The sequence below is a fragment of the Pan troglodytes genome, chromosome 7, assembly GCF_028858775.2.
Source record: "Pan troglodytes isolate AG18354 chromosome 7, NHGRI_mPanTro3-v2.0_pri, whole genome shotgun sequence".
In the NCBI taxonomy this organism is placed as follows: Eukaryota; Metazoa; Chordata; class Mammalia; order Primates; family Hominidae; genus Pan; species Pan troglodytes.
In genome coordinates, this window is record NC_072405.2 from 138,467,051 (window position 1) to 138,489,471 (window position 22,421).

Genomic DNA, 22,421 nt, shown 5'->3' on the forward strand with positions numbered 1-22,421 from the left:
TCTTTGACCCTCGGTATTCCCATCGCAAACCAGGAATAATAAGACCTGCATTTCTCCATTGACCATTAGTAAATTGAGCTTCAATTACCTAGTTAGAGAAAAAGTTAAATATTGCCTCCAAAGCTTAACATGCATTTTAATATTTTTACTTTCTGCTTTTAAAAATATGCTTCTCATTTTCTTCCCCTGACTAGCTCTTTGACTGCCAGAGAGATGTATAAGCATCTTGAGCTCCACTGGTAGAGTTATGAGTTCTTGAATTTAGAGGTTATTAGAAGAATTTTTTCCTACTGTTTTCATGTAAATTACCACTCAGGAAAAAATGGTGGAATAGAATCTCTTTTTCCCTTTTATAGTGTCTTTTTCATTGCTTCCAAATTTTTCATAACTTTTCTACAGCTACCAATACCATCTTATATCATCCAGACTGCCATTGCAATACACTCTTAACTCTTTCTATGCTAGCACATCCTATACATAGCATTCATTCATTCATTCGCTCACTTAGCAAACATACCTGGTAGAGCCTGAACATTCTATTAGGCACTAGACATATTAATGAGTTCAAATATCTTCTTCAGATTCCCATCACTTGTCATATAAATGTCAAGGCCCATTGCCTATGATTCAGAAACCTCTGCATTTACTTATTTCAACCTGCTTTGATACCTTTAACCTACTTTTTCCTTTTTTTTCTTTCTTTTAAGAAATAGGATCTTGCAATGTTACCCAGGATAGATTTTAACCCGTAGGCTCAAGGGATCTTCCTGCCTCAGCCTCTTGGTTAGTTGGAACTATAGGTGTATGCTGCTGGCCCTGGCTCAACCTGCTTTTTAATTCTTTCTCTCCCTACATGGTATTATGAACTCTCAACTCCAGGTGGACCAATCTCCTCTTGTGTCTGTGCCTTTGCTTTGGTGGTCCTCTTCTGGGTGTGCCCGCCTATCTAGATTTCACTTGTTCAAACCTAATATTCAGTGGGAAGTTCAGGTATTACTGCTTTTGTGAAACTCCCCTGACAACAAAGGTTCATAGGACCCTTGTTGTTTAATATCTGAATTTATATAATTAAAACTGCTAGTTATCTTTTTAAGCATATAGGAAAACAACAAGATTTCAAGATACTTAAATGAAAAGAGAGAAAGATACTGGTTTATCTGTTCTCTCACCCTCCATAGCATCTCATACAGTCTTACTCAACAAATGCTTGCCTATTTATTTTTTAAGCCACATAATAACACATAAAAATGGAAAGTGATTCACTGTTGGGGTTATTCCAGTAGTTTATTGCTTCCCTCTTATTTATTTGTTTTTTGGATGACTTCAGATACCAACTTGGTTCAAACCCTTATCAAAAATGACCTTTCCAACTTGGCTCCTGTGGAGTCTTCATCCTTCTTCTGTCATTGCTATATAAATACAGGATTCCCTAGTCTAGTCTGGAGAGCACAGCATCAGGTAGTGGAAAGAGCTGCAGCCTTGCACAGCAAACTAGATTTGAGTTCTAATTCTCCCTGAAAATTGTTTGACTCTAGAAATAGCTTGCCTCTCTGAACCTCAAGTCCCTCTTCTGTAAAGCAGAATTAATAAAACCCATTGCAGGGCTGTTGTGAAAATAAAATGTGATAATATATGAATATAGTGCCTATTTTGCTCACTTCACAGTAGATGATCGCTAAATTATAGCTATTATTTATATCGACCATGAATGCTATAGTGTTCTGCCTCTTCTAGGGCTCTGGAAGAACCACTGAACTTACAGCGATGCATACCAGCCTACTATGTAGTGGGCTCTCCCAAATTGTAATTTTGGGAGCTGTTCAGCATGCAGACTCCTTCCTTGTTGGTACAGAGCCTCTTTTTCGTAGTATGGTTGGAGAATAGTGGCCTCTACTTATCACAGATGTCAGAGACTTTAAATCCTCCCTCTTTTCATCCCTAGGTTGATAGAGTTTAGCAAATGTCCAGAGTTTGGCCCATTATATCCCTCTGCCACCTTGCCTCTGAGATTTTGAATCCTGACTGTGTGACTCTTGCTTCTGGGATTTTGAAACCTGAGAGTATGTCCCAAAGCTAAATACTCACGTAAAATTTATTCACAGCTCAGGCAGCTGCAGTGGTGGTATTCGGCTACATTCTTCCTTCTTCCTACAAGATCATTGTTGAGCTTCCTCCTCTTTAATCATCCAGACTGCTACAGTTCTTGTTCTTCTAAGTTTCCTGTTGCTGAGAACCTCTGATAAACTTCCAGTAAATCACTAACCCTTCTTCCCCAATTTTTCTCCCTATGTTCTTGAAACCAAGAGCTCAGAGTGATATACTACATGTCCCTGGTGCTTCATTCAATGACAGAGGATCCATGGTGCACTGTCCCACCCTTTGATCTTGTCCCCATGACTGACTGTAAGGCTTGGTGAAGTCTTCTGCTGTCATCGTTGTTGTATCATAGTTTCCAGGGAATCCTGGTTTTTAAGGAATCCTGGAATCCTGGAGCCAGAAAGAATGTTGAGCTGCCCTCTAGCTAAGCCATTGGCTTTCCAGTCACCTCCTGTCTATTTTCACAGGATGACATTTCTCAACTTGAATTGTTTCCATGTTCCGGTTTTCCCCTCCTCCTTTAGAAGAATGGCTCAACCAATAAAATTCTGGCACCTTCTCTTTTCAACACCTGAACATGTTATCAGGAGACACAAATTCTCGTGTAACCTTTGCTGTCGATAGTCGTTGTGTAAGCCAATTCATCTCTTCGTCCTTCAGTCTTCTCACCTATAAACTAGGCTAAGTAGCAGCAGAGGGTCATTTTGAGGGGAAAATTAAAAAATTGTCATGGTGGAATATTTCAAAAACGAGACTGGAAGTAATAAGCAGACGATGCCCTGAATATTTTTCACAGACCAATGATCATAAAATGAATGGTAACAACATTAGGAAAGATGGGGTGACTTTTGGGTTTAGCTATTAGCCATGGAGAATTGTGCGTTGAGTGGCAGTGAGGGGCTGGGGGCTGAATGAAAGCTACTGTTTTTCTAATCAGGTAGTGACCTCTTCTGGGGAAAGAAAGAGTCTAGCAGAGCCTCAGCATTAGGAGACATGTGCAACGTTTGTACCAAGGCAACCAATGATAGAGAGGATGGTCCCCCGAGGGAGAAGCTCTTGGGGTAGATGTTTGCCCTGGGCAGCCAGGTGGAAAACAAAAATAAATGAAATGAAACTAAAAATCACTTTCTGGGTAGCTTTACCCAAAAGAGCTCTCATTGAGAGAGCTAATGAAACCTTGTGGACCTGTGTATGCATTGTGGTGAGGTTACCGTCCGCGCAAGCTGGCCAGATTCAAGAACCCAAGATTGATTTTTAGGGTGAATGGTTCAAAAAAGGTCCAGATGGGAAACGTATTTGTGTGCATTCCTATCTGGAAGGAAAAAGGACTCTTTCAGAGGGACAAACCAAAATTCAAACGAATAGTGAGGTCTAGAGTGGCGAGTGACTTTTGCCCAGTAGTCCTTTAGGTGGTAGGAAAGGGGCAAGTTCCTATTGCAATCTTGTCAGTTGAACTAGAGTAGTACAAACTGTAAAAGTTTTTTTTTTTTTTTTTCTCCCTCTACCATACACCAGTATATTCATCTGCTACTTAAAGGTCTTGGAAGGAGGAAGAAAGAAAACCTCCAGGAAGTCTTCTGGGTGACTTCAGCAACAATTGCATTACCCTTTTCCAGGTACCTAAAGTACTTAAATTGTGCTAGAGAATGGAACATTAAATCAGACAGGTTCTGCATTGAAGAGTGCTGCACGACATTACTGAAGATACAAGCTATTGCTTTCACTTAGACCCATGGACAGCAAGGTGCAAGGCTGATGAAAATCATATTGTCTTATCTATTTTTGAACAGTATTAGAAGAATGGGTCTCAAAAGGTGAAGGGACTTGCCCAAGGCCGACTCAGAAACATATGGGCATAACTCAAATTAGAGCTGGGGTTTCTGACCATCTTTTTTTTGTTTGTTTTCTGTTAGCAGTCACTCCTCTTCCACCTTTCTCCAGCCCCGCACTGCATATTAAATTGATCAGTCATATTAATATTAATATCACCTGGATATTAGATAGATTAATAATATGGTAGCTACAGTTTAAACAACTACCACATGCTAGTCTCTGTCCATTCATTCATTCAACAAATATTTATTGCGTGCCTACAATGTGCTAGGCACGGGAGATACAATAGCAAGCAAAAATGATAAAGTCAGCCATTGCCAAAAATGTCATCAACAAAGATATAACTAAAACTGTGCAATCTCTGAAGGCAAGAGATTTGATGTGGTAAGAGGTTGTGATAGTAAGGGTGGGGCTATTAGGCTAGGGAGAGCTTCCTGAAGGAAGTGAAAATTCTGTTCATGTGTTGATCAGGCCTAAAAATCTCAGCATCATCCTTGACTTCATTCATTTTCTTACACTCTATATCCTATCCACCAGCAAATCTGATTGGCTCTGCATTTGAAATATGTTCAGAATCCAGTTGCTTCTTACCACCTCTGCTGCCATCCTCCTTTGCCCAAACACTTCTCGTCTCTTGTCTGTATTGTTGGAATATGGTGTCTCTGCTTTCACTCTTGTCTATCCATGCTCAAATATATTTGGACAACGCTGGGTCAAAATTAATTTCCAAGTCTTGTACTGCCGCAGGACTTCTCAGAGGCTTTCACATACTAACCAATGTACTGACTCTCCAAGAAGTGGGTGCAGTATATAGCATATTACACACATTTGACCACAGGGACTCTTTTCTTATAGTGCATTTCACACAACTGCTGTTTCATGGAAGACATTCTGAAAAACACAGAAAATGTTTATGAAAATATTAATACATCACATAAAGGATTATTATTATTCCACAGGAGTACCTGACGGGAAATGGAGCCACCTACAACAGTTTCATGAACAGGGAGTCAGGTTTACTGAGTCCTAGCTGCAGTTACCTTTTTCTGAGCTGGGTGGCATTCAACAAGTTATTTAATATCTCTGGGTTTCCTCATCTGTGAAATACAGACAATAATTCCTGTCCTGTCTACTTTGCCAGGCTATTGGAAGAAACAAATAAAATAAAAATGTTAAAGAAAGAACTTCCCCTTCCCTCCACTACACCAAACACGAACTAAACCTGACACCATTACTGTGCTAGTGTGGACACTTAGAAAATCATTAGTATTTTCAGTTACACGATCTCTGCACTTAATCAATGAGCAACAAATTAACATTTGGTTTATTTATTTAAGCAACCAGGAGTAAAACCCAAAGAGTTGCTGGCTGTTGGCTGGAAATCAAACAAAACAAAGAATTAATTGGAGCTAAGGCTGTGGAAAGTGCCAGTCTGTGACATGCATGGAAGAAAGCAAGGAAAGCCTGGAGTGACCTGGATTGCATAGCAGAAAGAAAAATCCCTGCAGGGGCAGTGTGAAAAGACTAGGGAGGTAAGAGAACCTGAAAATACAGCACTGTAGGTAGAAGGCTGTAAAGCTGGAATGATGCTAACAAATACTGTATTATTACCTTAGCTGATAGCGGTGACATAGTGGCCCACACAGAATCATTGAATAGCATTGGGTGTGGTAATTCAGGGAGAGCCAGTGGGGCAATGTAGAAACTCTAAGCTGGCAAAGTTCTGTGGTTTTTGTAAAGTGCCTATCCAGAGTACATGGTTCATTCATGCCAGGTCAGCAAAAGCAGCTGCTGATGTGATGATGATTTCCCTTTTGAGCTAAACCTCTACAGAGTTCCTTTTTTCTCTAGGGCTTTTGGCTGTGACTGATGACGTAGCCTTAGGCTCAGGATTCTAACACCCCACAAAAGCAAAAATTGACAAATGGGATCTAATTAAACTCAAGAGCTTCTGCACAGTAAAAGAAACTATCAACAGAGTAAACAGACAACCTACAGAACAAGAGAAAATATTTGCAAATTGTGTATCCAACAAATGTCTAGTATCCAGTATCTATAAAGAACTTAAACAAATTTACAAGAAAAAAACCCAAACAATGCCATTAAAAATGGGCAAAGGACATGAACAGACACTTCAAAAGAAAACATATATGAGGCCAACAAGCATATGAAAGAAAGCTCTATATTACTGATCATTAGAGAAATGCAAATCAAAGCCACAATGAGATACCACCTTACATCAGTCAGAATGGCTATTAATAAAAATTTTAAAAAATGAGAGATGATGGCAAGGTTGCAGAGAAAAGAGAAAAATTATACACTGTTAGTGGAAGTGTGAATTAGCTCAATCATTGTGGAAAGCAGTGTGGTGATTCCTCAAAGACCAAAACACAGAACTATCATTTGGCTCAGTGATCCCATTACTGGGTATATACCCAAAGGAATAGAAATCATTCTGCCATGAAGACACACACACACATATGTTCATTGCAGCACTATTCAAAATAGCAAAGACATGGAATCAACCTAGGTGCCCACCAATGGTAGACTGGATAAAGAAAATATGGCACATATACACCGTGGACTACTATGTGGCCCTAAAAAGAATGAGATCATGTCCTTTGCAGGAACACGGAAGGAGGTGGCAGCCATCATCCTTAACAAACTAACACAGGCACAGAAAACCAAATATGGCATGTTCTCACTCATAAGTGGGAGCTAAGTGATGAGAACACATGGACACAAATGGGAACAACAGACACTGGGGCGTACTTGAGGGTGGAAGGTCGGAGGAGGGAGAGGATTAGAAGAAACAGCTATTGAGTACTATGCTTGGTACCTAGCTGATGAAATAATCTGTACAACAAACCCCTGTGACAAGAATTTACCTATATAACAAACCTGCACATGTTTCCTTGAACCTAAAATAAAAGTTAAAAGATAAAAATAAAAATAAAAGGATTCTGATGCCCCAGACTAACTTACACTCAGTAAATACATTTTGATGTATTTGTGGGCCAAAACTCCTAATGGAGATGATGATGATGATGCTGCTGATGATGACGATGATGACTGTATTGATAATGGTAATAAAAAACATAGCTTTCATATGGAGTCAGGTTACATGAGATACAATACTCTTTCAGAGGGACAAAGCAAGATTCAGAGGATGGTGATGGTGAGGTCTAGAGGTGCAAGAGACTTTTGCTCAATAGTCATATAGCAGCTCAGAAACCACACTCATGGCCAGGCATGGTGGCTCATGCCTGTAATCCCAGCACTCTGGGAGGGCAAAGCAGGGCAGATCACGGGGTCAGGGGATTGAGACCATTCTAGCTAACATGGGGAAGCCCTGTCTCTATTAAAAATACAAAAAATTGTCCAGGCATGGTGGCACACGCCTGTAGTCTCAGCTACTCAGGAGTCTGAGGCAGGAGGATCGCTTGATTCTCCTGGGAGGCAGAGCTTGCAGTGAGCCGAGATCGCACCACTGCACTCCAGCCTGGGCGACAGAGCGAGAATCCATCTCAAAATAAATAAATAAAGAAAGAAACAAACAAACAAATAAATAAACACACTCACCTCTAACCCCCTTAAATGATGGCCTGAAGTTGGTATTGAAATCCCCATTGAATTTAAAAGGGGAACCCAAACTCCAACAATTTACTGGAGGTCACATGGCAGAGAGAGACAGCACTGGGGCAGGAAGCAAATCTTCTGTCCTTCCATTGTCTTTGTTTTATATGATGTGCTTCTCTGGCCACAACCCGGTGGGACCATTAAACCTTTTGGGCACTCAGTGCTGGGAAAAAAATCTCTTGCTGGACTCTTTCATATTTGAAATGAATCCCAATGGATAAGAAGTTTCATGTTTTGGGGCATTTGTAAGTGAAGATATTCTAGGCTGATGGCAAAGTTAAGTTGTCATTCAACCTCTAAGTTAATGCTTAGAAATTTTACTTGAGGAACCAACGTATGGTCATTAAAAACTACAAAGTTTTCCTCCTCAAATGTGGCACTTAAGTGCTGTGTGACCTGATGTGTCCATGGTTCAATTATCCAGCTGTAATGCGGGGTTCATAATACTTCCCAACTTTGTAGGGTTGTTGAGAGAGTTACACAAATATGTGTAAGGTACCTGGCATTGTACAAATATATGTGAGCCACATTGTCAGGCACACTCAGGCTTTACGATTCTTGTTTATTTTGTATCTGTTATTTTTGTTTTCCTACAATTCACCATTCTGAATGGTAATTATCCGGCCCTAATAGACTAACAGGTCTTGGAGGGCAGGGAGCATCTCATTCACTGCTATATCTCTAGTATCTGGAGGATAAAAAGTCTCAGAAAACAATCGTTGATTGAATGAGGGAATAAATAAACATATGAATAGCTGTTTAATGTAGCCAATTAAAAAATAGGTAAAATATTTTCCATTACTTGTTTTCTTATTTGTGAAGAGTCATAATTTCTTCTGACACAGTAAAAAAAAAAAAATTAAAAAGCAAGAGGTAGATAACTTCTTAAAGTCTTGTCTTTTCAGTACTCATACATTGACCAATTCAAATTAAACTACTGAAGGTGACAGAGCCAGTGTTTACTGGCCAAATACTTTGCCATTAATTATTTCTATCATCTAGAATATTCCTTGATTGGGTATTAAAAAAAGAAGACAGAGCCTATGCTATATTCTCTGTTATATTCTGAACAGCTAAGAACTGTGCCTGCCACCCAGTAAGCACTCAATATTTATTTAAATGAATAAAGAAATTACTGCTAAGTGTTCTTTCATTTTGTTATAAGCTCATTTATAAGGTAGTTTAAATCCAAAGCACTTTTTCCACCTACCCCTGGACCTTAACATTGAGCCTCTAGTATCACAGGCAAGAACCCAATAGAATTAAAAGGTTTTTGTTTGCACAAAGTTATTTGTCAGGATTACTAAGCAAACAGGAGAAATGGAACAAAAATGATAAAAACAATTTGTGGTGCTTTCCTGTGGGATTTTTGGAGGTTTTTCAAAGCATGACTAGTGAGTAATGTAATTGACTTTTGGAGGAGAAGGGGAAGAAAAATGGGCACATGATTACGGACTTTGTCTCCTGTGAGCTTTGTGGCTGTATCCAGCCTTTGCAAAACATCACTTTTTTGGAATGGCCTGTAGCTAGGTACATAGGCCAATGGCATTCACTGGAAACACAGGGAGCTTGGTCTTCCTCAGAAATGAGGGTTCATTACATAACAGAATCCAGGTGGCAGCACAGTCAAGGGACAGGGAGCAGTGGCTGAACTCAGGTGATCAGTCGTGGCACCTTAATTGCCTGGATCAGTAATGGACACAAATATTTAGGTAGCTGTTGGATTTCTCACAACTAGAAGGACCATAGCTCACAAAACAGGCTGACAGCTCATTCAGTTTGAGGTGAACATTATTGTTCCCATTGAACAGACGAGGAACCTGAACCCTGGAAATTATATTGAACTTGCTTGAGGTTACTCCACTAGTTTACCCAGGTCCAAATTTTGAGTTTTCAGTATTGTGTCATGAGCTCTTTCCTTACAGAAAAAAACTAAATATCCTCAACGTTGTTTAGCCACTAGCCCAGAGATTGACAATGAGTCATTCTCTAATTACTGGTTTACTCTGAAGCTGGTTGTGCAGTGCAGCCTAGTGAGGGGATGCAGGATAGTTGATCCCAGGGGCTTTAAAACCCCTGGAATTTTAACAATTCACAAATATTGAGCACTTGCTAAGAGCAAGGTAGAACACTGAAGGCTCTATGTGCAGGAACTCCCCCAGTCATTGCAATAACTTTTTGAGATATGCATTGAAATCATCTCCATTTAATGTTGATTGAGACTGAGGCTCAGAGAAATTGACCTGCCCAAGTTTGCTCAGCTAGAAAGTAGAATAGCTGAGCAGCGACTTCAGGTAGGTTGACCAATTCATCCTGGCTGTGCAGTTCTCAAAATGGTGTTAGGACCAGCAGTATTGGCATCGATGGGTAAATTGTTACAGATGCAAATTCTTGGTTCCACTCCAGACCTACTAAATCAGAAACTCTGTCAGTGGAGCCCAGAAATCTGAGTTTTAACAGTTTTCCTATAGGTCTTGCTGCATACTCAAGTTTGAGAACTTCTGGACCATATTAAATCACTGTGCTTTCAGGGAAGAAAGGACTTACACAGAGCACTGAGCATACCAGCAGAGCTTAGAGCCTTGGGAAGATGTTCTTCCAAAAGATGCTATTATTTTGGGCTTCTGGACCACAACTGAGGGAGTAGAGTGGAAGCAGAATCTCTTAAGAAAGAATATGTGATGAGAGGAGATGGTAGAAAGAGGTGACATCACAGCCACCTTCTGAGAATATGATGTGTTTATAGAACAGGTGTTGATTATCCACTAGACTCACTGAGGTCCAGTGACTTGGCCAAGGTTGGGTAATCAGTGACAAATGAATGGACTCAAACCCAGTCCCCTGGCTCCTTAGAGAGTATGTTAAAGCTACATTTCCTCACAAGAGTAGGGTGAGGCATAGAGGTTCAGTGAGCCTCTGAATCATGAGAACCTCTCCTCAGTAACTGTCACAACTTCTCCTGACTAGATGAGCTAGAATCAAAAGAAGAATTAAAAAGATAGTAATTTGGTGGTCCCAGGAGGGAGGGAAGACTAAGGGAAGAATTCAGAGAGAGGCACTAAGGAGGCGAGGATGTCTTCAAGGTACCACTCTGGAACCCATGACTGTCTCCTTATCTTGATCATCATTGTCACCATTTATTGGGTTGCACATGCTGTAGTATGTTACCAACCAGAAAATGCAACACAGGCGACCTTGAGTTTAATTCCCAACTTTGCCAGTGACCCCAAGCAGGTTATTGAGCTTCTCTGAGATTATTTCTTCATGTACAAATTAAGATCATGAGAGTTCCAACCTCATGGGATTTGAGGGAAGTTTTAAAAGAAAGAATGTATGTAAAACCCCTAGTAGATTGTCTAGCTCATAATATAAAAGAAAGAATGTATGTAAAACCCCTAGTAGATTGTCTAGCTCATAATAGGTGCTAAATAAACATTCACTGTGTTGTTGTTATTATCTTATCCAAAGGCTGGTTCACAGGACAAGGCAGCCATGGACATAAAAGGATGCCTCAGTGAGTGAGGATGATGATTTAGCTGTTTGTGGGCACATAAGTCTCCCACTATTTGTCCGTTCCCATTCTTATCTTTACTCCCTCATCCACCACTTCTGTCCTCTCAGACCCTCACTCAGAGAGAGTGGTCTTAAGAAAGGACCCCTTCAATCTCTTGTTCCCAGAGAGGCCATGGGTGCATCTCATCTGCTTCACTGTGTCACCCAACACTGTGTGCAGCGTCCAGGGTATTAGAAGCTCACTCACCTGGACACCAGCTGCCAGGAGGTGGCAGGTAGACAGAGAGGAATGTTTTCAAGGGATCTCATCTGAACATTCCTTCTGATTGATTGCTTAGCAGATTCGTGGCAAAACAAAGTTTTCTGGACCCTCTTACCTCCTTTTTCTACTTAAATGACAATAATATTTATTGATCAATTGCAATAGGCCAACCATTTTATGATACTTTAAAAATGTTATTTCATTCAAATGTTGCAATGATATTTGTAAAGTGAGTATAATTATTTATACTCTATAAATGATGTAAACAGTAATAGATTTTGGAATCAGGATTTAAATCACATTTCTGGATCCAATTTAGTTTATCAGTTGATGTCTTAAATGGCTGCTTCCTCTTAAAAAAAATGAATATCTTGATAAAGAGGTCCCTTGGCAAGGCACATGGAGGAGTGTTTTGCAGGGAAGGGGCCTGATTCCCTTTAAATTACAGCCATCTTTCTGCTCATGCTGGTATGTGATTTGGCTCCTCTCCACTCCCTGGCCATATCTTTGTGATTATGCCTTCTTACTTAGCCTTGAAAATGGGCAATAACTCTACTCTGAGTCAAATTAAGGGGTGGGCTAGACAGGAAGTTGCCAGAGGATTGATTCTATAATAGGCTCTGAGACATCACTGGAAATTTAATGACATGGAACACAGTTTATTTATTAATATTCCTTCCGTGGAGAACTCTGCTTGGAAAAATGTTTGATAAGACACTGAAGGTGGAAAGAGGTGCCAACAGAGTTATCTTCTAGGGATAGTGGATCAGGTCAGTGCCAGGAAGGTATGCAAGTCTGGGTCAGAGCTGAATTGTTTGAGAGGACAGAGGGGAGGCTGAGGTTGCTACCAACAAGGTATTTTCTCTGATTTTCCCACACAGAATAGATGGCCAAACAGTTAAAAACGTATTTCCTTGAAGGAGCACTGAATCATTCCCCTGTCCAGGGTGCTCCCACCCCTGCATGGAGCCCTGACACTGCTCAGAATGCTGCATAGGCCCTCATACCCTCATATTCTTTTCTCTTTTTCCTTCTTTCTCTCCTTTTCTGGACATTGCTGTGCAGTGTTCCATTCTGATCTCCAGCTCTAGGTCATTTTCCACTACAGTACAGCACCTGCAGCCTGGACAAGAACAACAGTGTGTGAGGGGCAGTGGTGAGACCTGAAAGGCAGAAACAGAGGGCTGGGTTCCAGGACATTTCTAGCATTAAGAAGAGGAGGCTGGGATTTGGAATCTCTTGCTCTACCTCTGCCTACAAGCCTTGACCAAGATTCTTGGGCTCATCCATAAAACAATATGAAAAGTAAACATTGAGCACTTAACTATATTCCAGGCACTATTCTCAGTGCTTCATGTGTTTATGCAAATAATTCTCATAATAACCCCACAATATAATTACTGTCATAATCCCCACTTTAAACATGAGAAAATGGAGGCACAGAGAGGTTGAGTAACTTGTTCAAGTTCACACATCTAGCAAATAGGGCTCAAATGCAAGCATTTTGGTGCCAGAAGTTTCATTCTTAACCACTTTGTGATACTGCCTCTCTGAAAGGGACAAAAAGCAATGGTGAAGGTGAAATGAAGTCATGTATCTAAAATCTTTTTGGAAATTGAAGTTGTTTGACTGTGAGTATTATTATTAGCCCTCCCCACTGCCTACATCTCTGCTATTGGCAGAAATAAAAATGTGCATCTAGAGATGCCTAGAAGGGAACGGAACTCACCCAGATGGTGCCTGTAGATGGAGAAGGGGCTACCCCTTTTGCCAAAGAGTGAAGAGAGATTCGAGTATTGCTCACGACTGTGTTCTCTCTATTTAGCCCATGCCCAAGGCACAGTAGAGCATCAGGTAATATTCATTAAATAAGTCTAGGTTTGAATCCTTGCTCTGTCTATTACCTTTGGTGAGTTATTGAAGTTTTCTAAGCTTCACTTTGCTTTCATTTTGGAAATAAGGATTTGGGTACCTACTTCAGAGGTCATGAGGCCTAAATCTAGATAAATGTAGATTTTGAATAACTGATAATTGCTGATATTATTATACTAGACCAGTGGCCCACAATCTTTTCCTGTAAATGACAAGGTATAAAAAATATTTTAGACTTTGCAGAGTAGACTGTCCCTGTCACAGAAACTCAATGCTGCCGTTGTAGTGTGAACACAGTCATAGACAATTAATAAGCAAATAGGTATGGCTGTGCTGCAATAAAACTTTATTTACAAAAAGAGGTGGCAGATGGGAAGTGGCCCTTGGTTTGTAGTTTGCTGACCTCCGCATTCTATGGTCTGAGCAGTGTGAATCTGAAAGGTGCTAAGCCATATTAACAGGCTGAAAATGTTCTTGAACTTCCTAGGCAGATCTCATCTCTTCATTCCTTTCCAGTGTTAAGGAATGAGCAATATTTTCCTGGCAGAGACAGTGTGCTTGCAGGGGAATCTGTTCTCGGAGTTTGTGTTTGTTTGTAATATTTCTTTAACAAGTGTGAGTGGTGAGAGCCCTCCCTCCCACATATTTTCCTTCTAACTCCTTGTTTCCTGGTAACTGCACCTTCTCCACATACCTCTAGAGCTAGTCTGTGGTGAGAACACATAGAATTTGGGAGGCTGGAACTTTGCTTGACTCCCAAATAGAACCTTAGTAAGATGGTATATTTATCTAGAATAAGTGATGTGCTGAAAAATATATTAAAAATATGGTCCTTTAAAAAAATGTGGTGGGGTCTTGGAAAAAGAACAAGGTAAAAATATTATATTTTATATGTTAAAGAGAATGAACCAAATGTGCTTTGGGGTGTAGCGGAAGAGAGAACATCAGTAGTTTTTTTAGTGTTTACTGTTTCTCAATTATCTAAAAGGGGCCTGAGACACCACAGTTGATGGTTCATCCAGAACCACATGGGATGGGTAACTGTGGCTCCCCATGGGAACATCAAGGGGCTGTTAACACAAGAAGGAGGAAGGATGATAGAGACGTAAAAACTGCATTTGGTTTAGGTAAATATGAGGTGGCTGCCCAATTTCACTTTTTTGAACATCTGTTTGCTCTCCTGTGCAAATGAAAATAGATAATGTGAAAAGCACTTGGCCCATTGCCTGGCACAAAATAGATCTAGAATAAGTGGATACTATAAGTTTTCATTTTGTTCATTGATATTATTAATAAAACCTGACAGTTATTAAATCTTCACATGCATTAGGCCTCTCTGAGCTGATCACATACTTGCTGGATTCCGATGCATGTCACCTTTCGATGTCATCGAGGACGTATATCCTGTATATCTTTCCGTTCTTCCATTCTTCAAGTTTCAGCAATGTTTCTCCTCATGGTTGCAATATGGCTGCTTCACCCCCAAGCATTCTGTCCTCTCAGAACATCATGTCTGACAAGAAGAAAGGGGGAGGGCTGACAAAAAGGGCCTCTTCTCCTATGCTTTTCTTTCTATCTGGGAGGCAAATATTTCCAAGAAGGCCCCTTTCAGACTTTCTCTTACATACCATTGACCAGAAGTGTGTCACATATCCAGCTGTAAACAAATGGCTGGCAAAGCGAGTGGGTAACCAGGGTTGGCTGAGAAGACTCAGGATAGACCCATGGGACCGAAACAAGGAAGGCCATTGGGTACGCAGGGTCTGATGAAAAAGGTGCTTCCTTTCTCATCCCTCCCTTTACCTCAAGAAACAAGTATGCTGTTTTCATCAGTTCCTAACACAGTGCCTGGCCTAAAAATGGCACTCAGTTTATATTTGTTGGGGATAAATAATGACTAAATAAATCATGAATAGAATGCTCTTCTTTCTGCCTTTTTTCCATCTAGAATTCTGGTTTCCTCTTTTCTGAGTCTGGGGTAGGCAGCCAAGGAGCTATTCTTCCAGTCTGACGATGACTCTTTCTAAATTTGGTAACATGGGAAGAATTGAATATGGCCTGTCACACTGTCCACATTCAGCCTTTGATATGAGTTGGTCAGTGTGGTCAAAGACAGACCAGCATGGGTGAGGCTGATGGTAAACTCAAGGGTTGCATGCGCAGACGTGACCAAGACCTTTCTAAGCAAGATTGGAAGTCAGGATAAGCTTGTTCCCTTTAATCATCTCTTTGGGCAGTTTCCTATGGCTTTTCAAGCTCCCCTGTTAGAATGTGAACAAAATAACAGGGATCTGCAGAGAAAAACCTTAAAAGAAATGATTTGAAATGCACTAAGCACCTTGGAAGCATTAGTTGTCAAGCCTTTAATGAGATAATTATAAATGTCCTCTACATAGCGCATAGTTCAAACGGTCTACAATGCCTTTTTAGGTATCACTTTGTTGACCTAGTTTGAATGAAGCACTGGAAAATATTTCTTTAAATACATAGCTATTCTGGATTATTTGTGGTTTCAGTCTTGTTTACCCACACTGCTAGGCCAAAATGAGAATTTTTGTGCTCATATCTGGAATCCCAGGCGAAGAAGACAGAATGGCAGAGTGGTTGTCTAATCTGACTTGAATCTGATTGCTATCACTTATTAGTGTGACACACTGGGCAAATGGCTTAATGTCTCCAATGTCAATGTCTCAGTTTCCTCATCTGCAAAACTGGGCAATAATCGATGGTGGTTCTGGCATGGTGTATGGCACATTGTAAGGGTGAAATAAATGCTATTTTTAATGGCTTTTGATAACATGTTACATTCTTCAGTTTGTCATTGAAATGCATACTTAACAACTGTAGTTGTCATCTTTGAAAAATGGATTATGCCATGTGGATATCCCAACTTCAGCCCATCCAACAACAATCCGTCAATGTTGTAAGGAGGTTTCTGTAGTCTTGGAACGGTTCTAGGCACCGGGATTATATTGAACAACTGATGAGGCCTCATGCCGCTGAAGACTTTGACCAGACAATTAAGGTGGTTTAAAAACACCCAAGAAATAGATATTTCTTTACTATGCAGAAATGAGTTTCTTTAGGTTCAATGGACTGATTATGTTACTCAAAATAGATACTTCAGGTTTCTTGATTGTGTCCTGCAGTTGGTGTGAAACATGAAGTCATGCAACACTGCAGCGTGGAGTGCCTATAAAATTAGGGGCTGGGCAATGTCAGTTTACCATACCTGTTTACTAACACATGGCACTTCACACAAGTCATCTCACTGTTCTGGGACTCGGCTCTCTGGTCTCTAAAGTGAGCAAACACCCATTCATGCCGTTCAGCTGGTTATTCCAGAGTAAAAGACAAAAATATTTCGTCATAGCAATTATTGTAGTTACTGTGGTATTTGAGGAGTTTTTTCAGAAGCCAGAAATTTCTTGGGCAAGGGGTATGAGAATCATTGTTTTTCTATCATTAATTCTTTCCAACTCTCTGAAGATGAGTTAAAAAAACCATCTTGATTATCTGAAAGTCCGAATGAACTAATGTGGAAGTTTGGGCACTCTGAGAAGCACACACAGAGGGTAGGAGTAGCTGTGCAGGAGATTTATTAGAGGAAACACCCATGAAGAAAGAGGAAGTAGAAGGCAGGGAGAGGCTTCAGACCTGCTGCAGGTCTTACACCTGTGAAAGGAGAGAAGGAGGAAAGAAAATTGAGTGGCAAAGAGTCTCAGATTGTAGCATGGCTCTAAATTCTAGAATTTGGCATGATCAGAGGAAGTTCTTGAGCCTGTCTGAACATTTTCATGCCTTAAAACAGGGGTCCCTGACCCCTGGGCCATGGACCTGTACTGGTCCATGTCCTGTTAGGAACAGGGCAGCACAGCAGGAGGTGAGTGGTGGCCCAGCCAGCAAAGCCTCATCTGTATTTACAGCTGCTCCCCATTGCTTACATTACCTCCTGAGCTCCACCCTCTGTCATATCAGCAGTGGCATTAGATTCTCATGGGAGTGCGAACCCTATTGTGAACTGCGCACGTGAAGGATCTAGGTTGCACACTCCTTATGAGAATCTAATGCCTTATGATCTGTCCCTGTCTCCCCTCACTCCCAGATGGGATCATCTAGTTGCAGAAAAACAAGCTCAGGGCTCCCACTGATTCTACATTATGGTGAGTTGTATACTAATTTTATTATATATTACAATGTAGTAATAGTATTAGTAGAAATACAATGCACAATAAATGTAATGCAATTGAATAATCTCAAAACCATCCCCCTGATCCCACAAGTCTGGAAAAATTGACTTCCATGAAACTGGTCCCTTGTGCCAAAAAGGCTGGGGACTGCTGCCTTAAGGAATGGGCCCGGACCAGTCTCTTTGTGGTTTTTAGTCATTGGCTGGGGGCTGCCTACGGGAGGTGTGGCCGGGACATGAACACAGCAGATATCAGCAGCTGGGTCATTCATTCAGCTTCTCATGGCAAGAGATCTGAACAGTATATTTTCATGGCCAGGCCCTAAATTTCCTGAAGTTTTCTGTTTGGAACACAGACTTATTGAGTTTGAGAAAAATCCAGAACATGTGTGATAATAGAGATTTTTTCACTCCAAATCAGTGTTTCATTCCTTCCTTTGATTTTCACTTCCTCCTCTGTTTCAGCTAGGCCAACCATGTTGAAAACCCCACCCAGGTTTGTAGAGTTCCTCATTTCACAATTAAAAAAAAAATCTCTATGTGAATAAGCCACTTGTACTTCCTTTGTTTTACCTGCGCAGGGAGTTATGATTACTTTCTTGAGTTTCACAGGTTTTCTCCCTCCACTCCCTGGTGGCAAGGTCTTTGTTTTAGGATGATGACATGTAATAGAAAAACCATACCTTTTGTTCCATGAGCAGGCACAAATAGTTGTGTGACCCTGGGCAAATTACACACCTCTAGGCCTAGGTTAACCCTTTTGTCTAATGAAGCTAATAATAGTATCTACCTCGCTGAGATGTTATAAATATTAGGAGAGATAATAAATATAAAGTTCTCAGCACAGTGCCTGGCACATTGTAGGTGTTTAATAAATGTTGGATGAATGAATAAGCTTGAATACTGGAGGCACACAGGTCTTTGTTCCTTTTCCTACCTTCTTCCCTACCTCTATGTGTTCCTACCTCTATGCAGTCAGAGGATTTAGACGAGAACAGGTGGATGGATAAGAGACTAGAACCATAGCAACAAACAAGCCATTCTTGAGCATTTATTGTGCACAGCCACTGGGTTAAAACCTGCAGGACAAGAGGAGGGCACTGACTGGGGCACAGTCTCTGTCCTTGTAGAGGCTGCATTTCCCCATGGCATTAGGCATTCAAAGATATGATGACTGGGGACATGGGGTGGGGAACAAGGTGATTAAAGGCGTGGTCACAGGCTAAGGGTGGCAGCTTGGGAGATGGTGGAAAGTCTAATGTGAGGAAACAGAAGATGTAGCTGGAAAGTTGTCTTGGCATCGAACCCCTGAGAGTTCTAAAAGCCAAGCTGAGGAAACTGGACTTGATTCTGTAGATAGTAGTGAGTCAATACAGGCTCTCAAAGAGAGACTTGAAATGGTCCAGCTCGCGATGAGGATTCACCGAGAAAGAATATCCTGAAATGGCATGCCTGAACAACCCCAAGGCAGGAAGTCCCCCTTGGTGGGTTGGGTCAAACACCGTTGTCAATAAATGACGGTTATAATATCTTTATTTTCATTTTCAATACAGGCAATCTCCAATAATAGACCATTGAGAACTAGCATGTTGCTCTTCCCTGTGGGGAGAAACACTGGGAGTGGAAGTTTTAATCTCTGTTATAAATGAGTTTGCTTTAGTAGAGAGGAGAAGAATCACACTCACCTACTAAGTCACATTTGTTCAATCAGTGACATTTGCACCAAGCTCCTACCATGAGTCAGCCCCTGTGCCAATGATCGGGGTGTAAAAGCGGGTACCTTGCCTGCCCTCAACGGGCTTTGCATTCTATTGGGATAGCAAAACAAGTAAGTGACTGCAGTAGGACAAGACTAAGGGCTAAAAGGAAAAGGAGAGAGACAGGGAGTGATATGGAAATTTGCTAGGAGAAAGAGAATAATAGAAGATAAAATAGTGAAGAAAGACTTCTCAGAGGGGACGAGACCTCAACTCGGTTTTAAATGTATTTATTTTTTATAAATAATAGTTGTACATATTTGGGGAGATGTGTGATATTTTGATACCCATATACAATGTGTAATAATCAAATCATGGTAATCAGGATATCCATCACCTCAAAAGTTGATCTTTTCTTTGTCTTGGGAATGTTACAATTCTTCTCTTTTAGTCACATTTTGAAATATATAATAAATTAGTGTTAACTGTAAGTTCCCTTCTGTACTTTCAAATACTAGAACTTATTTCTTCCAGCTAACAGTATTTTTTTTACTCTTTAACCAATTTCTCTTTGGGGGGATTTGAGGTGTAACACAGAAGCTTAGAAATGTAGTATATAAAGAATGAGAGTATACCCATTGGAGTCTGACTGGGTAGTGTAGACGCTGAGTCCACTTTCTAGCTGTGCTCACTAGAGCATGTTATCCTCTGTGCCCCAGTCTCCTCACCATTAAAATGGAAACACTGGTGGGAACTCACATGTAGGGTTGTTAAGTAGACACAGCACAGGTCAGAAGTTCTTTTCTGCAAAGGGCCAGATAATAAATACGTTAGGCTTTGCAGGACATTTAGTCTCTGTGTCAACTTCTCAACTCTGTCACCACAGTGGAAGGCAGCTGTAGGCCACAGGTTAACAAATAAGTGGCTGTATTCCAAGAAACTTTATTTACAGACACCAAAATCTGATTTATATCATTTTCCTTTGTCACAATCTATTACTATTGTTTTGATTTTTTCCAATCATTTAAAAATGTAAAATCCAGCTGGGCACGGTGGCTCCTGCCTGTAATCCCAGCACTTTGGGAGGCCAAGGTGGGGGCATCACTTGAGGTCAGGAGTTTGAGACCAGCCTGACCAACATGGTGAAACCCTGCCTCTAGTAAAAATACAAAAAAGTAGCTGGGTGTGGTGGCACATCGCTGTAATCCCAGCTACTTGGGAGGCTGAGGCAGGAGAATCGCTTGAACCCTGGAGGTGGAAGTTGTAGTGAGCTGAGATTGTGCCATTGTACTCCAGTCTGGGCAACAAGAGCAAAACTCCATCTCAAATAATAATAATAATAATAATAATAATAATAATAATAATGTAAAAACCATTCTTAGCTCTCTGGCCATACAGAAATAAGTGGCATGCTGGAGTTGGTCCACAAACCATAGTTTCCAGCCCCTGTGATAGAGTAACAGACTCCAAAGGTCAGCTCTCGTTATTTTCAACCTTACTTTTTAGATAGGAAAATGGAGCCTAGAGAATTCATACAAGACTCCAGAAAGAAATTTTTGCCATGTGGGGTCTCATCAAGTATCTTCTATCAGCTCTATATATATGTACAAGGGAAAGGCAAAGGATTCTGTAAAAGACTGATTTCTTTTGCTAGCATAAATAATACATCTGAATTCTAAAGGAGCCTCGTCTTCCATGCAAGGCTTTATTTAACAGAATATTTAATGTGATACGATTATGCTCTACAAGACCCAAATGAAGAGTTCTGCCCAGCTAAGGGGGAGGCACTACGGCAACACAGGGCACCAGCTCTGAGTCCCTTCCTGTATTAAGTTGTTCTTGCATTGCTGTAAAGAAATATCTGAGACTAGGTAATTTACAAAGAAAAGAGATTTAATTAGCTCATGGTTCTGCAAACTGTATAGAAGCATGATACTGGCATCTGCTTGGCTTCTGGGGAGGCCTCAGGGAACTTAAAATCATGGCAGAAGGTGAACAGCCAGTAGGCATGTCACATGGCAAAAGTAGGAGCCAGAAAGTGCTATGGGAGAGGTGCTACACACTTTCTTTCTTTCTTTCTTTCTTTTTTATTTTTTTTTTGAGACGGAGTCTTGCTCTGTCACCCAGGCTGGAGTGCAGTGGCGCGATCTCGGCTCACTGCAACATCCGCCTCCCTGGTTCAAGTGATTCTCCTGCCTCAGCCTCCGGAGTAGCCGGGACTACAAGCGGAAGCCACCACGCCCGGCTAATTTTTTTTGGTATTTTTAGTAGAGATGGGGTTTCACCGTGTTAGCCAGGATGGTCTCGATCTCCTGACCTCGTGATCCACCCGCCTCCGCCTCCCAAAGTGCTGGGAATATAGGCGTGAGCCACCTTGCCCGGCCGGTGCTACACACTTTCAAATGACCAGATCTCACAAGTACTCATCACTATCACGAGGACAGTACAAAGGGTGATGGCGCTAAACCATTCATGAGAAATCTGCCCCCACGAGCCAATTACCTCCCACCAGTCCTCACCTTCAACATTGGGGATTACATTTCAATGTGAGATTGGAGGGGCGGCGGGGGGGAGGCAAACATCCAAACTCCTATCAATTCCTCAACTGAAATTTCTCCCCACTGATCAGCTCTCTTTATGTATGATTTCTAGAGCTCAAAAAATGGCAGCCCACAAGAAAGCAGAATATTCCAAACAGCAGAGAAAGGTAGCTGAAACGAAGGCACATACCTTCTTCAGCGAGTGGTAGTTATGTACCTGGGGTTTGGCCACAAATCCAAGACGGAAATGAAAGACATATGAGTAAAACAAACTCGTGTTTCTTTTTGTTTGTTTTGCTTGTTTAAAGGAGTTAAACAAAACAAACAGAAACCACTTTGCAATTTTTTACTTTAAAATAACACTTACATATTGAATGATCTGTAACTTACTCTTTTCCCCCAGCTCAGCAAGCTCTGTGCCCTCCTCCTCACTTTCTGGGGAAGAATGCATGTTTTAGCTAAAAACAGGTGTCAATCACTGTGTGAAGAAAATGAACAGGCAGGATGGGCCTAGGAACAGTACTTAATTTGAAGCTTCATTTTTGCCTTAGCCTGAGGGAATGGGTATCTTATATTTGTGTGTTGCCTGGATGTTTGGAAGGCTTTTGGGTACAGTTAGCCCATTTGTTTCTCAGAGATTTTTTTATTTGCAAAAAAAGTGCTTGCATGCCATCTAAATTTACTACTTCTCCTTCTTCCACCTTGGGTAAACCAAAAGAGATGGTACATTCAAGGAATCTAACAAACTTTCCCTTAGCTGATCTCCCTGACCCCCACTT

The 22,421-nt window shown here is 41.0% G+C and overlaps 1 long non-coding RNA gene across 1 annotated transcript in view; it reads left to right on the forward strand.

The window, feature by feature from the left end:
* The first annotated feature begins 202 nt into the window (after positions 1 to 202).
* The window catches only part of LOC134810918 (uncharacterized), a 68,050-nt gene continuing 45,831 nt past the window's right edge, over positions 203 to 22,421 (forward strand). The window contains exons 1-2 of the long non-coding RNA XR_010159675.1: positions 203 to 3,713; positions 5,268 to 5,462. This is a non-coding gene — a long non-coding RNA (uncharacterized LOC134810918). The remainder of the gene's footprint in view (positions 3,714 to 5,267; positions 5,463 to 22,421) is intronic.